Here is a 7,475-nt window from a genome sequence, read left to right on the forward strand (position 1 = left end):
CCATTATCATAGGTGGTCCCCACGTGGAGGCGGACCTCTCCTGGACATGGACCAAATGCCCCTGCTGGCAGCGCTTCAACAGATTTACAACATCAATCCCTGAGAGAAAGTCTGTGCCCGTGATGGAGGAGCTCCATTTAGCAGCGAGCAGATACTGTGGATTGAACTGCATTGCAGCAGAGTGCTGCAATCGCTCTCAATCCTCGGCTCGCCTTCTCTCTCTCTCTCTCTTCCTCCCTCCCTCCCTCTCGCTGGCCATTTTGCTGCACTGCACAAATAAAAACAATTAATTTGGCTCCAATACAATCCTCTGAGCCCTCGAGGTGAGGGTGTGATAGAGAGGAGAGAGTGCCAATACCAGTGGTGGAAAGTCATTTTTATCTGTGCCCTTAATACGAGCGGCACAAATAGAAAACAGAAGTGAAGAAAGATGGAGCAGGCGAGACCGAGAAACCGTCGGCTATAGCTCCCCCCGAATGGACTTTAAAACACCGATATAAAAACATGAACTTTGAAATACAAAGACGTACAAATGAAACCCAGATGTATTGATATCTTTTAAAATAGAAATTTACTTGGAAAAAAGAATGTAGTCGCAATTTTAGGTGAGAGACAAAATGATTGGCTTTTTTCCTAAACATGTCAGAGAAGGAAAAAACAGGAGTAAATCATGAAAATACTGATGGTGGAATTCCGTTTAGCTGCTTCGGTTGAAAAGTATTAATGCAGTTAATGCGTCAATGGGTAAACAGCTTTTTACTGTTGCAACTGGCTGAGGTGGTTGGGAAGTCTCATCTATTACAATGTATCATTTTGAATGAATTTTAAATTTTGATCTGTAGTAGATTGTAACCATAACTGTCAAACACAGTAAAGGGTCATATTACAAATAGTGGTCGTACGAAGTTTCAGAAAATGGAACATCGGGTTAAGTTGGCTTTTCTTTGATTATTTCCTTTCGATGCCACTTTCTATATTCTGCTCTACTAGGAAATATTGCACTCTCACCTTATGTATTTGACAGGGTTTTACATTTCACAACAAATGAGCAGCTATTGTAAAATGTGCTGCATTGTTATAGATCTTCCCAAGCTTCCCAACAGCATTTAAACAAATTAAAATGCTGATCAAAAAATAAACCATCAGTAAAGATTTACTAATATGTATAATAATCAATACTTTTGATACTTTCTGTAAATATTTCAGTGATGTATTTCTATTGCTTTGTTTGTGATGGATCGATTCTGTAGAGTGGTAATATAACAATGTGTTTTGCACATAGAGCACTTCGCAGGAATTTCAACTTAAGTAAATGTTTTGCATACTTCTTCCAGCTCTTTTCTGATGCCAGTATGAAAAAACCCCACAACGTGTTTTATGGGCTATATACATGTTAAGTTGGTGTGGATGTGTGCAGAGTAGACGCGTCATTTTTCGGCGTGTGTTCAGGTGTCTTTATCTCCGCCGGGCACGGGTGACGGCGCGGACGTGAGACAATTTGACCGGGGGGATGCGAGCGAAGTGAGGGGATGACAGTGATGGAGGGAGAGAGGAGGGAGGAGTGACGGGCAATCCATCAGAGGCGTTACTGTCATTATTCAATTACCACCCATCCTTAGCACTGACTAACCCAAAGACAGACACACACACACACACACACACACACACACACACACACACACACACACACACACACACACACACAGTGGGAAGTTGTACTGAAGTGACGGATCCTCTTACACAAGGTGGGTTTGTGCTGTGTGGTCTGTGAGGTGAGTCGGGACACGGGGCTTGGCATCGGTTCCTCATATGCTTTTAGTGCAGCAGACCTTTAAATCTCCACTCCTTCCTCTCTCGTGTCCTCTACTCCCTTCCTCTCACCTCCTCCACAGTTTTTCTCTCTCCTCATCATCTCTCTGCACCTGTCGCCTTCTCCCTCTCTGCCTAAACCCTGCCCTATTCCCTTCACCTTCTCCCTCCATCTCTCCATCCCAAGCTTCCTCCTCCTCCTCCTTTCCACAGTTCACTCAGCCTCTCGAGCCCGGTGCCGATAAGGAACGTGGAGTATGATTAGACGCCAGTGACACCAGGCTTATCGCTCTGCTCCCATAACACTCCCCAGATCACTTACACAATAAGAATTCGAGCAGCTCAAGCACAAACAGACACTCACTAAAACACACACACACACACACACACACACACACACACACACACACACACACACACACACAAATACACACACACACACACACACACACTAACACAAACACACACATACACACACAAACAGACACTCACTCAAACACTACCACACACACACACACACACACAAACAGACACACACACACACACTCACACACACACACACACACACACAAACACACACACACACACATACACACAAACACACACACACACAGACACACACACACACACACACACACACAAACAGACACACTCATACACACACACATACACACACACACACACACACACACACACACACACACACACACACACACACATACAAACAGGCACACACAAACTCGAAATATGTTTTTGCGCTCAGTTTGTGACAGCGCACGGGCCATGGATGAGAAATGACCAACGAGCAGCAGATTGTGAGACTGTGAAGCAGCAGGGGAGGGAGGATGTTCGTGTGCACACTGTAGTGTGTGTGTGTGTCTGTGTGTGTACTGTAGGTGAGAGCGAGTGTGAAACAAGGACGCAGGGGCTCAGTGGTTGTTTTTTTCCCACTGCCAGGGAAGAGATTCGGCTACGGAACACTAGATGGCACTGTCTCCTCGGCAGTGCGCAGCCCATCGATCATGACTGTTCCAATATAACCATTATACCGTCCCAGGGGATCTGAGCAGCACTTCAGCGAGACTGGCTGTTGCTGCCTCTCCTCTCCTCTCCTTACTCACTCCTCATCCTCTTCCCATCTTCCTACATGTACTCTTCTTCACCCATTTTCTTTCCGCTCTGCTCTTCTCCTCTCCTCAACTCGCCATACATTTCTTCTTCTCGTCTCTTCTCTTGCTGTCTACACCTTCCTCACCCCTGATCTTCTCTCCTCTAGTCTTGTGTATTCTGTTCTTGTTTTCACATTTCTCCGCTCCTTTAATCGTCTATCCTCCACGGCTTTTTCACCTTTCCCCACCTCTCTCCTCTCCTTTCCCAACATTTCTTTTTCCTTACCTCATTTCTGTCCTCTTCTCTCCTAGGGTCTCCTTCCCTCTCTTAAATCCTTCTCAATCCTCTCTCCTTTCTTTCACACTACTCCTCTCCTTAATTTCTCTATCCTCTCTAGCTTTTCCACCTTTCCTCTTTCCATTTTCTCGGTTCTCTCCTTTCCTGTCACCATTCTCCTCTTCTAATTCCCTTTCCCAACTTTTTCACCCTCTCCTTATAAACCTCCTCCCGGTCCCGTCTCCTCTCCTCTGTGGGGCAGTAGCTATGTAATGCTGTGAGGACATGCTCTCATTAATAAGCTAAACTCAGACTCTTTGCTAGTGGAGCGTGAATCTCTCGTTCGTTCGGGGACGAATAGAGGGTGTTTCACTGTTTGTGTGTGTGTGTGTGTGTGTGTGTGTGTGTGTGTGTGCGTGTGTGTGTGTGCCCATCAAAGAGAAAAGACAGACAGAATGAGAGAGAAAACAACGGGTGGGAGTGATGTACAAAAGTCATGTTGTTTCCTCACATTGTTTAATGGTGCTGGATCAGCTTGCAGTCTGTTCGTCCAGAGTTTTGTCATGTGTGTGTGTGTGTGTGTGTGTGTGTGCTGGAGGTGGGCGCGTGGATCAGTGTCAGACGTCCTTGAGTCTGACCCTGTTAGGGAACCTTGCCTTTGGGCATCCCATGGCCCAACGCTCATTACTGCTGTAGGCACACACACACACACACACACACACACACACACACACACACACACACACACACACACACACACACACACACACACACACACACACACACACACACACACACTTACAGCTATTCACACACAAACTCAAGAGCACACATCACAAAGAAATTGTCTTTCAGGCCAACACCCACCTCCAGGTAGAGGTATAGGTCCAGTTATCAGTGTGTGTGTGTGTGTGTGTGTGTGTGTGTGTGTGTGTGTGTGAGAGAGAGACATCTACAGTATGTCCATTGTCTTATACGGTCTTGGCGAAAGACTAATTTGTGCAGCCCCTTCTGAACCTCATTAGGAAAAGGGTTGTTTTAAGTGCCACAGTTAAATGTGAAAGATAAGTTAATGGCCGCAGTCAGGCAATTACTGGTGACAGTGGAAGTTAAGGGAAGTTACTTTACGTTAAACAAGTATAACAAGGATGTGTGTGGGTGTGTCTGTGTGTGCAGTATGTGAGCTAGATTTATACGCCGCGTGCCACCTCGATCTGTTCCTGTGCTCCTTAATGAGCCGACAGGTGTAGGAGCCAGCAGGCTGGACACACACACACACACACACACACACACACACACACACACAATCGTGTCTCCCTGACTTCAGAGGACTTACATTCATTTACTGGAGACTCACTCAAACCTTCACCATAACTACTTGCCGAAACACTAAACCTAACCTCACCTAACCTAAACTTAACCTTTCTCTGACCTTAACCAAAACTACTAAGCACATAACGACAACCTAACCTAATCGTGATGTAACCTAAGCCTAACTTTACTCTAACATTTAAACACACCGTCAATTGAAAATGTAATGATTCTCGTTATGAGGACTTTGTTTTTGTCCTCATAAGTAAGATGAGTCCCCATAATGTGGCTGTGTTAACATGCCTAGGTCCCCACAATAGCGTACTACCTGGACCACGCACACACACACACACACAACCACAGGGTAATGCATTGTACAATAAGTGTTGTCTAACCTCAGCAGTACCCTCAGCTTTGGCAGAGAGGCAGAAACAGAGAGGAGGAGGAGGAGGTGGGGGATGAGGGAGGGTGATTAAATAGTCTAGTTAGTCCACAGAGTGGTTGAGAACATTAAGAGCTGGGCCATTCATCAGGATACTACGCACACACACACACACACACACACACACACACACGCAAAACACAACACAAGCACTACATACACACGCATCCACTCATATTGATTGCACAAGTTAAAAATGTCTCTGCTTGAGCTAGTGAATTCTCATAGGATGACTACACACACACAAACACACACACACAAATTACCAAAAAATCCCATATGCACACACACACACACACACACACACACACACACACACACACACACACACACACACACACACACAAACACCCTCCTTCACTTTTACTCAAACAGATACATTTTCCATCACTTACCCGTACTGTCATAAGTGTGAGCATTGGCTCATTAAAACTCTCCAAACTCACCCCCCCCCCCCCCCCCCCCCCCCCCCCCCTTCCTCCATCTCTCTCCCTCTCTCTCTCTCTCTCATAAATGGACAGGAGTTACATCTATGGAGGTGGGGATATAGATTGAAGGAAAAAAAATAAAACACACACACACACACACATACACACACAAGCCAGGAAGGATAAGGAGGTAAAGCAGGTGGGCTGTCAAACAAGAGATGAGGAAATAAAAAAATAAAACAGGTGGATTGTCAGAGAATAAGCAGACAAAATGAGGAAGGAGCAGGGAGGATTTCTACAAATAGGATGAAGAATGAGCAGTACAGGGGGAAAAGGACTAACAGTCGGAGAAAAGGGAGGATAAGCAGTTGGGATGTTAAATAAGAAGCAAATGGAAATAGAGGGAATGGAGAGGCGGATTAAGGAGGGTTAGAGAAAAAAGAAAAGAAAAGAAAAACAAGGACAAACGGGGAGAAAGGGGAGCGAGGAGGCCTATATACGAGAAGAATGGTCCAAAAGAAAGCTGGAGAAGATGAAAAGCAGGGAGAGCCGACAAAATGGTTAATAATGGGCTAATGAGGTTACAGACGAAGACAAAGAAAAGATGTATAGGGAGCAAAATGAGGCATTTAGCTGGTGATTAGTAAATGGGATGAACTGGGAGGTAAAGGAGAGGAGACAAGGACATCATCAGAAAGAGAAAACAGAGGGGGAGGGAGGGAGGGAGGGGAACGGCAGCAATTTCTCCTTCTGCTCTCAGTAATTCCCGAACATGAAGTCCCTAGTTATCAGTGGTTAGTTTTAGTCTTCAGCCTCACAGTCTTTTTCATTATCAGGATAATGCCGGTTATTACCTCTTCATTGCCGGGGATATTATGATGGATGTGTTCTAATCAGCGTCGGCATTAATGCGATCATCGCGGACGTTAGCACCGTCAGTCAGCACACTGCTGATAACAAGTCATGATTGTTGTGATTTGGTCCCAACACTGCGACAGCTGGAGCGGCGTTTAAGGACCATTAGTTACAGAGAGAGAAAGAGAGAGAGGAAGCGAGGGGGGGGGACGAGGAGGAAGGAGGCAGAGAGGGGGGAGACAGTGGAAGAGGATGTGACAGAAGGAAGGAAGCAAGGACGGAAGGGGCGTGAAGGGAAAACCAGAATGACTGTAAGGAACGAAAGCATCAGAAAACAAATTTTGGATTGAATTTCTGGACCGTTCGCTGCATTAATGTGGTTCATTCAAGCAGGTGGTAATAATGAGACGGGAACTCAAAACAACAAGAAAATATACAGAGACGCCCGAAAGTGCAGGTGCTGGTCCTCGTCCAGGAGAGAGAGAATAAAGAGCAGCTCTTCCTTGGGCGAGACGAATCACCGAAAGGTCGACGGGTTCAAGGAAGCGACGGAAAACAAAAGAAAAAAATTCTTCGTCTCAAGTTATTCACGCACTGATTATGAGCATTCCTGTTCACCTCAGCCGGCTCTCAGAACTCACAGAGAAACTGAAGTGTGTTCTGTTCTTTCCCTCCAGTCTTCTCCTTTCTGTTCTAGATTCATGAAGTGGATTCCTGAAGCCACGGACAAGTGTCCCTCCTCACCTTCATATCTGTAATCCTGGAGGCAAGGGTCATCGACAAATGTAAAGGTGAAGACCGTGTTTCCTGACCCGCAACTGCATCACTTTCTCTCTGTTTTTCTGAACTTTGCACCAGCGTTGTCCAAATTCTCCCTTTGTTTTTCAGTTGAGTTAGGACCTGCTGTCTGTGAAGGCAACTGTGTGCCGTATTTTCAAGATCAGTCAGTGACCCCTTCGTGTTCTGTATGAATACACCAATATTCGCTTTGTTTCTCTTCTCAGTTACTGGAGTTTTTCCTTCAATTTGTCGCCCATCTGCACATCCCAGAGTCGCCATGTACTCATGCTCGGGAGGTCGAGCATAACAAGGACAAAACCCGTGCGTAATCAGCCGTTCATTCATGTGTTCTTCATTGATACGAGAACCAGATGAGGTAAATTACGGCAAGAAAGTCCTTCATGCTTTGTTTGAATCGCGAGAGCGAGACGTTGTTTTGACATTGCCGAAAATCTCCAAACTTT

This window comes from Scophthalmus maximus, chromosome 15 (genome assembly GCF_022379125.1).
Source record: "Scophthalmus maximus strain ysfricsl-2021 chromosome 15, ASM2237912v1, whole genome shotgun sequence".
Classification (NCBI taxonomy): Eukaryota; Metazoa; Chordata; class Actinopteri; order Pleuronectiformes; family Scophthalmidae; genus Scophthalmus; species Scophthalmus maximus.